Here is an 11,102-nt window from a genome sequence, read left to right as displayed (position 1 = left end):
CGTGACCTGAGCTGAAACCAAAAGTTGGATTTCTAACCCTATGAGTCACCCAGACACCCCTACAAATATTTTTTTTTAATCAAGGCAAGAATAGAACGATCACAGTAATGAGTTCTGGCCTATCCTAACATTTTGACCAGCTCATTTCAGACCTAGTTGAGTACTTTGGGATTCCCCTTTGCCTTCCTCCTGCCCCCAAGATAAACACCGCCCTGAGTCTGCATACTTGTTTACGTCTTCTGAAGACCCCTGCATCTTTCAGCAGTAGGTACTGCATGCATGTTGCATGTTCGAAAACTTTAAATGTAAGGAAGCACATTGTATGTATTCTGCAATTTGTTCTTTTTTAATTTAGCATTAGATTTCAGCAACATAGCTCTGGTCCATTCGTTTTAACTGTTCTGTGTCATAATGTTTCATGAACAGACCATCATTCTCTTGTTGAGCAATTAGATTGCTTCGAATTTTGCACTGTTATAAACAATGCTTCCAGAAGTTTTCTTACCATGTCCTATGCCCACATCCACAACTTTCTCTAAGGTAGCATGTTTTCAAAGCGTTGTGTCTACACCCACAGTTTAGGATATGCTTTGCATGGAAACCTCGCACATACACACATTACGATTGTGTCTACACATATATGTGGAATAAAAGTTCCTCAAAACAAAACCCTTATTTTCAATTCACTTTAGCCTGTTCTAAAAAATATATATACTGGTTGCAGTTTACTAAAGTGATTCTCTGACCCGTCTCCACCAAGAATTGGATAAACACTATTCTGGGATCTGTACCTCCATGTGGAAATGCTGGGTCATAGATTAGATCTATTTTCAAAGTGAGGAGTTTATGTCTTTGAGAGTTCTTTTTATGCAATAAAATGGATATTTGCATACAGCTAGAATCCTAGCTAAAGAAGACTTTCTAGTATCCTAGAAGGAGGTTTTTGGGGTTATTTTATGTGTCCTATGTCTGGAAATGGAAGTCCTGTTTTAATTTCCTGAGCTTTAATTTTTCATCTGTCACAAGATGCCAAAACAAAACAAAAATACTGGACTTTCCAGTAGTTTGCAAACTGCTTTCTCTTCAGCCCCAGGGTCCTGGGGGAGACTTCAGGGTCTGCCATACGTGTGAAAGCAGGGGGCAGGGGTTGGAGCAGGGAAGGGGACAGAATGAGTAGATGGGGGAGGGAAGGTGTACAGCTTGAAAAAATATATATATATAGTTCAAATGTTTGTTTATTTTTGATAGAGAGAGACAGAGACAGAGAGACAGAGCATGAGCAGGGGAGGGGCAGAGAGAGAGGGAGACACAGAATCCAAAGCAGGCTCCAGGCTGTTAGCACAGAGCCTGATGCGGGGCTTGAACCCACAAACCGTGAGATCACGACCTGAGCCAAAGCCAGATGCTCAATCGACTGAGCCACCCAGATGCCCCAAAAATATGTTTTTTATGTTTATTTTTGAGGGAGCACAAGTGTGGGAGGGGCAGAGAAAGGGAGACAGAGGATCTGAAGCGGCTTCTGTGCCGACAGCAGGGAGCCCAACGTGGGGCTTGAACTCACCAACTGCGAGATCATGTTGGATGCTCAACCAAGCAGCCACCCAGGTGCCCCAGCTTGGAAACATTCTTAAATGATGAGTTTCAATGCTCTCCACGGCTCTTTCGAGACCTAAACTTGAATGAAAATAACTTTGAAGTCCTTGGACCACTTAAACTTGGAGCCAGAGCTAAAGAACGTGGCGGTTTGGGGTATACGGCTCTGGTAAGTGGTGCTGGTCCCGCTGCCGCTCTAGAAGCTGATGTGGACAGGGCGCGGTGGGTCCTGGAGACACTCTCCCGATGGGGCTCCCACTTCTCTTCTGTCATAGAGGCCTCATCCACATGAGGCTGCGCTAAAAACCTCTTCTGTTTTTATTGTGCTCGTTTATTCTGTGACAAAGGCCCAAGATACATTTTTCTGAGCTCCGTTTCTGCCACACTGAGGGTCCCACGTGCTCACAATGAAGCCCATTTGCTCAGCAGGGTACACGTACAGTTAATCATTATCTTTGCAGAGAGGGAATTTTATTATCAGTTTAATGAAACTCTTGAGCTCCTCACAGGCTTATTTTCGCCTTCCCAAATACAGTAAGGGCATTAAAAAAAAAAAAAAAAGAAAGCCTGGTAGTTAAGTTGGTAGTAAAGTGACTTTGGGGTGGGCAGATGGTAACTGATGTGGACTCCTGGATTCCTTCCTTCGGAGGCTTGCTCTCTGTCTCGGGCTCTCAGTGTCGTCTCCTCCCCGCGCCTGGATGACCGCCTCCTCTCAGATCTCAGCCCCTCCCTGCCATCCATCCTGCCGCATTTCATCTTCCTTAATCACAGTTTTCATCACCTCACAGCCCGTGCTGAGAAACTCTCCCGGGATCTTCATTCTCCACCAAATCCAAATGTGGCTACCTGTTTTCAAGGCTTCTCCTAATCTGTTCTTTCCTTACCTCTCGGGCTTTATTGCCTTTGCCAGATGTGGTTCTGGCTCCTGCAGTTTCGAGATAATGGGATTTTTGTACGCGCATCACCCCCACACCCCTGAAATGTGAAGTCTGCTTCATTTTTCTTCAGCACAGTTGAGCCTAGTTGCGCTAAACAAAAGCACACATCAGCAGAGATTGCTTCCCTCGTGTGCAGGCCAGGGCAGTGGGGCCGGGGGGCCCTGTGGGCAGAGGGGGTGCAGGGAGGCAGGGTACGCCCCTCTGTCTCCTACACTGGGAGAGGAGCACTGGGAAAGGGGACTTTACTCACTAAAGTCATTTGTGGAAATCGCTGTCAGTTTGTCAGACAGGCAGAATGCAGCCAACTTAGAAGGCAAATAGAGAGATTAAATTTTAAGACAAGGTGGTTGAAAACCTTCGAAAATGGCAAAATTCAGCAGGTCACCGAGCCCTGGAGACGATGCTGGTGGGGGCTGGTGAAGTAGACTCCGGAGAAGGCTTACCTACTGGAGCAGGCTTATCTCATCTGCAAATAAATTCTTTGCAACTTTTTCTTTACTGTGGGATGCGTGTTGGGGGGGTGGAGGGGGAGTGGCCATTTCCGTTGTTTTTCTAGAATGATTTCTGTGAGTCCTCATTTTTCCACTTAGCAGCTGTATGATTTGGGGCAAGTTTCTTTACCCATAAAGTAGAAGTAATAATAGAACATAGTTATATGGATTTGTGGTGAGGGCTAAATGAGACAATGCAGCTAAAGAGCACAGGGGTGCCTGGGTGGCTCAGTGAGTTAACCATCAACTCTTGATCTCAGCTCAGGTCTTGACCTTAGGGTTTTGAGTTCAACCCCACCCCACTTTTGAGTTCAACTCCACACTGGGTGTGAAGCCTACTTGATTGATTGATCGATCGATTGATTGATTGATAGATAGCACAGAACATGGTCCAAGATAAAATATTAGCTATTATTCTCATTGTTATAATTATTACAGGTACACATCTTAATTTGAGTAGCTGCTGAAATTCTACCTTCTTTCAAGATGCCTTCAGGTCACTTTAGTAAACATTTACTGAGCGCTCAGTACATTACTGGGCACTGATAGGACACTGGTAAGTAAGATGCTGACCTTGCCCTTGGGTAGCTTGCCTTCTAGTAGGGAAGGCCAACCTGTCAGTAGATGATCTCAGTTTAAGGCTAGACTGCCCAATACACTCACCACCAGCTACATGTAGCTGCTGAGACTATATTGAGATGTGCTCTACATCTAAACTCTATACTGGATTTTGAAGACTTTGTTTGAAAAGAGAATGTGAAATACCTAATTAACAATTGTTAGTATAGGAGTGCCTGGATGGCTCGGTTGGTTAGGCGTCTTACTCTTGATTTCAGCTCAGGTCATGATCTCACGGTTTGTGGGTTAGAGCCCTGCATTGACTCTGCACTGACAGTGCAGAGCCTGCTTGAGATTCTCTCTCTCTCTCTCTCTCTCTCTCCCTCTCTCTCTGTGCCCCATCCCCTGCCCTCTCTCTCTCTCTCTCTCAAAATAAATAAACATCAAAAAATAATACTTGTTAGTGTAGTGTTGATTACCTGTTGAAACACCATTGGGGTGTGCTGGGTTAAGCACATCAGTACATTTTGTTATTGAAGTACAGTTGACACACAATGCTACAGTGCACAACAGGGATTCAACAAGTCTGTGCATTATGCTGTGCTCACCACAAGGGTGGCCACCATCCGTCACCGTATGATGCTGTCACAATACCATCGACTCCATCTCCCGTCCTGTACCTTCTATCCCCGTGACATATTTATTGCATTAACTGGAAGCCTGTGCCTACCACTCCCCTTCACCCATTGATAGGCCTTTCTCTGCTGTTTATTTTATTCCCTTTTTGTTGACTCCATATATAACTGAAATCATGGTATTTGTCTTTCTCTGACTGATTTCACGTAACACAATGCCTTCTAGGACCATATATGTTGCTATATCTAGGACCATATGTTATATGCATATATGTTCACATATATGTCCATATATATATGCACACATACTACATCTTATCCGTTATTCTATCAGTTATATAAGATATATATATTGCATATATATCTTACTTATTGTAAATGATGATGTAATAACCATAGGGGTGCGTAAGTCTTTACAAATTAGTGTTTTCTTTTCCTTTGGGTAAATACCCAGCAGTGGAATTAATGGATATATGGTGCTTTTATTTTTAATTTTTCATAAAATCTCCATACTGTTTTCCACAGTGGCTACACCCGTTTACCTTCCCACCAACAGTGTGCAAGGGTTCCTTTTTCTCCACATTCTCACCAACACTTGCTATTTCTTGCCATTTTGATTCTAGCCATTCTGTCAGGTATAAGGTGATACCTCATGGTGGTTTCAGTTTGCATCTCCCTGATGATAGGTGATGAGCATCTTTTCATGTGTCTCTTGGCCGTCTGTAGGTCTTCTATGGAAACGTGTCTCTTAACATCTTCTACCCATTTTTAAAATCAGATTATTTGAGGTTTTTTGGTGTAGAGTTACATGAGTTCTTCATTTATTTTGGAGATTAACCGTTATTGGATATACCATTTGCAAATATCTTCTCCCATTCAGTAGTTTGCCTTTCTGTTTTGTTGATGGCTTCCCTTGCTATGCAAAACCTTTTTATTTTGGTGTAATCCCAGTAGTTTATTTTTATTTTTGTTTCCCTTGCCTGAGGAGACAGATCTAGAAAAATGTTGCCAAGGCCAGTGTCAAAGAGATTATTGCCTATGTTTTCTTCTAGGAGTTTTATGGTTTCAAGTCTCCCATTTAGGTTGTTAATACATTTTGAGCGAGTGAGTGAGTGATTTATGGTGTAAGCAGTGCAGCTTCATTCTTACGCCTGTAGCTGTCCAGTTTTCCAGACAACATTTATCGAAGAAACTGTCTTCTCTCCTTGTATATTCTTGCCTCTTTTGTTGTAGATTAAGTGACAACCTACCTGTGGGTTTATCTCTGCACTCCTCCATTCCATTCATCTATGTGTCTGTTTTTGTGCCAGTACCATACTGTTTTGGTTACGAGCGCTTTGTAGTATATCTTGAAATCTGGGAATGTGGTACCTCTAGTTTTGTTCTTCTTTCTCAAGATTGCTTAGGCTATTTGGGGTCTTCTGTGGCTCCAGACAAATCTTAGTATTATTTTTTTCTAGTTCTGTGAAAAATACTGTTGGTATGTTGATAGGGATTGCACTGAACCTGTAGATTGATTTGGGTACTATGGCTATTTTAATAATACTGGTTCTCCCAGTCTAGGAGCATGGAAGATCTTTCCAACTATTTGTGTCATCTTCAGTGTTTTTCATCAACATTTTATAATTTTCAGAGTCCTGGTCTTTCACCTCCTTGGTTAAATTTATTTCTAGGTATTTTATACTTTGTGGTGTGATTGTGAATGGAATTGTTTTCTTAATTTTGCTCCCTGCTGTTTCCTTATTAATGTATAGAAATGCAACTGAGGCACCTAGGTGACTCAGTCAGTTAGGTGTCTGAGTTCAACTCAGGTCATGATCTCATGGTTCACAGGTTCAAGGCCCGCGTCAGGCTCTGTGCTGATAGTTCAGAGCCTTGAGCCTGCTTTGGATTGTCTCCTTCTCCCCGCCCCTCTCAAAAATAAACATTAAACAGAAATGTTTAAAAAAGAAATGCAACTGATTTCCAGGTATTATTTTGTTTCATGGAACTTCACAGAATTCCTTTTCTCTAAATGTTTATTTTGAGAGCGAGCATATTCACAAGTATGGGGGGGAGCAGGGAGAGATGGAAAGAGAATCTCAAGCAGCTTCTGTGCTCTCAGTGCCCATAATTCTTTTCATAGTTTTTTAGTGGTATCTTTAGGGTTTTCTATGTATAGTATCATATCATCTACAAATCATGACAGTTTAACTTCTTCCTTACCAAAAAAGTAATAATAATAATTCGGCTCCTGGGTCCTCTGTGAGGGTTAGGCTTCTCTGTCTCCCTCTCTCTCCGCCCGTTCCCTAGTCATTCACTCTCTCTCTCTCTCGCAAAAAACAAAAACAAATTACATTTTTAAAAACTGTGGTACTAGAAAATTTGAATTTATGCGGCCCCTGTTGTCCCTCTGTCGGACGGCACTGGTCTGCAGTGATACACGTGCTGTGGGAACGAACTCGGGGGCAGCGTGCCAGGTTCCCTGGGGGTGAAGATGTGCTGCCTAGAGGTGCAGATGCGTCCTGAGCTGAGTCTTAAAGGGTTGGCAGAGGTTATCCCGGCCAGGACGTGGCTTGAGGATATTCTGGCTGGAGATGACACGAAAGCCCAGGAGAGGGTGGAGCTGGGGAGGAGCCCTGGGAGCAGATGGTTGTTCCACAGCCTAAAGTGTGAGGAGTTGGAAACTGGAAGAGGATGAAGATGCCTAAGAAGTGAGACCTGGTTTCCTACCATTTAACCTACTTATCAGTAAGTGCCCTGGTTCTCGTCTTACACGTGAGGTCTGGCTGTGTGTCCACTCTCGGTTTGTTTGAAATTTTAGACTATCGGCTGTTGAAAAGGGGGAGGTTTCTGTGTCTTCAAGAAATAGACGATCCTGGAAGATAAAGCCAATGCACGCACATGGACTATTCGGAAGGCAGAATGTCATTTTCCCTTCTGTACACAGTCCTAGAGACTGGATAGCAGGCTCAAATTCCTGCCTCGTGTATAGACCTACTGAAATGACAAGCTTAGGGGAAGGTGAGAGCTTCTGGTATGCTCTCATTCATCCGGTCCAAGGAGAATATACATGACTGCATTCTCACCCCTCTGTCAGTGACCTTCAGCGGGAGTAGCTCCCACCCCCAAATTCCCACCAGTAAGGAATATAGTTGGCCTTTGAACAACACAGCTTTGAAGTGCATCAGTCCACTTATATGCAGATTTCTTTACTCTAAATGTATTTGTTCTTAAGATTTTCCTAACATGATCTCTAGTTACTTTAAGAATACAGTATATAATACATATACGAAATAAGTGTTAATTGACTGCTTAGGTTATCAGTAAGGCTTCCAGTCAACAGGCTATTGAGAAGTCTGGGTGGAGTCAGAAGTTATACATGGATTTTTGACGTTGGAGAGTTGGTGCTCTTGACCCCTGCCATTATTCAAGGGTCAACTGTATAATCGTTTATCAGATTACACTAATTTGGAAGCTCGTTATATCCATTCTATCCCAAATCACCCTCAGGTCTTCTGCCTTTAGTAAGTAATTATTAAATGGACATTTAGTAGGTCATGCAAAGTGAAAGGAGTAGCAAAAAGAGACGTAAACCCAAGTGGATGGAGAAGATGAAGAGTGACAGGACATCTTCAAGGTCTGCTTCTCACTCTGGAATGTGCATGTGAATCACATGGATCCTGCAAAGATGTTGGATCTAATTCATTCGGTCTAGGGGGTGGAAGCAACAATATGCATTTAAAAAGTTTTTTTAAATGTTTTATTTATTTCTGAGAGAGAGAGAGACAGCTGAGTAGGGTAAGGTCAAAGAGAGAGGGAGACACAGAATCTGAATCAGGCTCCAGGCTCTAAGCTGGCAGTCAGCACAGAGCCTGACGCGGGGCTCGAACACATAAACTGTGAGATCATGACATGAGCCGAAGTCAGATGCTTAACCAACTGAGCCACCCAGGTGCCCCAACAATATGCACTTTTATTGAGCTTCCAGGTGATGTTAGTGCTGCTGGTCTATGGGCCTCACTTTGAGTTCCAAGGTCTTCAGTGTCAATTTCATACAAATCTTTCCCCACTGCTGGAATCTACATTGTAACAGCCCGATGAGTAGCCTCTGAGGGAAGACCTATAGTGTGATTCACCTCCTCCTCCTCTGTGGAGCGAGTCTAATTGTTGGAACAGTTTTTCTTGTCCCTAGATGCTACCTGGGAAATTTCTATGCATTGGTCCTCTTTCTATTTCTGGAACCACGGCGATAATGAACCTGGTCTCTCTTTCTCATGACAGCCATTTGGAAATTTGGAGAGTATTTTTACATTTCCCTTAATTCTTCTTTTCAGTAGATTGAATCTGCTCATCTCCTTTAGATGTGAATCATAGGACCCTCTGGACTGTCCTGGGAATCTGTTATGTAAGTGTACCTCTTGAAATTGAGCACAGTATTCTTGCTGTGTCCAAACATTAGAGAGTAAGATGAGCCTATTACCTACGTGGCTGTTGACTTTCTGCTTCCGCTAGAGTCCTCAGTCATCTTGGTAAATTGACTACTCTTTGGGTGTCACTGTTGGTAAGCCCCTCTTAGTGAACTGAGCTAGAGAATATATATATATGCTCACGTGGACATGTATGTGTATGTGACTTTATTTGTCCACTCATCCATCTATCCATCTATAGAAAACTCTGAATTTAGAGTGATACCTTTACTCCAATCCAATGGAATAGGTTTATTGTAGTTTTCCCCCTTTCCACCTTTATAACTCCCTTCCTTGGGAGTAAAAAAAAAAAAAAACCCCTGCCTTCTCCTATCTTTAAGATGGTTACCTGTGTGATCAAACCCTTGGGTAAAACCAATCATCCACCCACCACTCCTACTCCCCCGCCCCGTGCATGCTCCCCTCACACCTTTCATGTCCCAACACACCCCCACTTCTTCTGGGACTCAGCTAATCTCTTTTGGGTTGAACTCTTTGGGAAGGTAAGGGGGAAAGAATGAGGAGGAGGAGGAGATGTTGTTCCTCTCTTTTGACTTGTAATCTAGTGAATTAGGTTTTCCTAATATTGACTCATCCTTGCACTCCCACATTGTGCCCTGGCTTTGATTTTTTTTCCTAACTCATTTAAGATTTCTTGATAATTTATTTTTGCTGATCTGTAAGGGCTTTGTCATGCAAGAATTGTTCTTAGACATTCTCTTAATTACATTCTCTTTGATTTCTGCAGGGGGACTGTAACGATTTCTCCTGACTTCCGTGGATTTTTCCAGAGTCCTTGCTTTTGGAAATACTACCAGGAAGATGGCTTTGTTTTCAGTGGTGAAATTATTGCTAGGTCTCCAAAGCCGGGAATCACAGAATATCTACTTTCCAGTAGTGATGCATGACTCTCACCAAAGCCACAACATTTCTTTTGATACCCTTCATTTTCTTCAAAGAAACAGAACTGAGATTCCTAACATTTCCTGGAATTAAAAACAAAAGAGGGAATGAAGAAAAGAATTCAACTAGATGCCCATTTGTTAGCCCAGCAATGGCACCGATTAGCCTTAAAGAGTAATTGGTGAGTAAACCAATACCGATTCACCATCCTTCATCTCCAGCCTGCCCCCAAAGATTTTCTTGGAACCGACGAGAAGGTTAATTGAAAAGATAAATCTGCTTTGGAAAGCACTTGCATTTTAAGCAGAGATGGAATTTGGGGAAGTGCCATGTAGACATCTATCATTGTACAAATCATAATTATTGTCAGTGACCCGAAACCCGGAGCAGGTCATGATGGTTAAATAATGTCCACAGCTTTGCTCTTTGGGAAAGCCTTTGTCCCTCACGGGATCATTACCACTTTGCTGTGGGTCTTTTATGCCTAAAGTGCGTATGTTGCTTATATTTATCAGAGTAGTTAATTTTGGAGGCAACCATTTTGCAGATATGATTTCCTTCATCTGACAGACAAGGCTTGGATTGCTCTCGCTTTTATGTTGCATTATTCACACGTTCTTCCCCACCTCACACCAACCTGCCACCATTACTGCTTAAAGAAGATCTTTAATATGTATGTAGACTCCTCCCAAAAGGTCTACATGCCACATGTACTTCTGTATACGTTCTTAATTTTTTTTTCCTTGACTAGGCCACTCCTGAAAAAACATTTGAGCATGACAAAATCTGGTAAAGGAGATGAAAAGGATGGTACTTTTTGGCTATGAGAGTTGAATTCATTTTTGCCATGGTAAGTTGACTATTGGGACACTGTGCCTCCCTCTGAATTGTGTGCTTCAGCTACGTCCCTGGCTCTTTTGATCCACTAAGAGAATAATCTAATTATCCAAATAAGGAAATGTCTGAAAACGAAGAATGATTAGAAGTTGCATTTTAGAAGCATGCTCATTTATAAAACTGGGAGATCATGTTCATTTTAGAAGTACATTGGCTGGAATATTGTCTGAGGCTGCACTTCGAGCATTCATTCATTCAACAATCGTTTATTGAGAGCCTTCCATGTGCTGGACACTGTCCTCGGTGCTGGAGACATATTAATAAGCAGAGAGAAACCTTTTACAATGCCTGTGCTCTAAACACTCCCACCTGAACCAGTGTCAAGCTATATGTGTTCTGCATTGCTTGGCTCATAGAAACTGGCCACCGTCATCATATTCATACCTTGATCATCATTAAGCTTGCTTTGACAACATAATAAAAAGAAAGCCATGCCCTACAGGGGAAAAGTTTAAGATGTGCTCAAGGAGGTGTGTGAAGAAGGATCTGAAAGCTGAGGGACATTCCTTTTTCTTTTGTAGTGAAAATCTGGAAGATGTGAATTTTTAGAAGTAGGTATTTTATAATCTTTAAAGGAAGAATTTACCGTCCCCAAGTGAACAAGCATGGCTTTCACGTGATACTGGTCAGATGAGGCAG

This window comes from Crocuta crocuta, unplaced genomic scaffold (genome assembly GCF_008692635.1).
Source record: "Crocuta crocuta isolate KB4526 unplaced genomic scaffold, BGI_CrCroc_1.0 scaffold41, whole genome shotgun sequence".
Lineage (NCBI taxonomy): Eukaryota > Metazoa > Chordata > Mammalia > Carnivora > Hyaenidae > Crocuta > Crocuta crocuta.
This window is presented reverse-complemented; position numbering follows the sequence as displayed.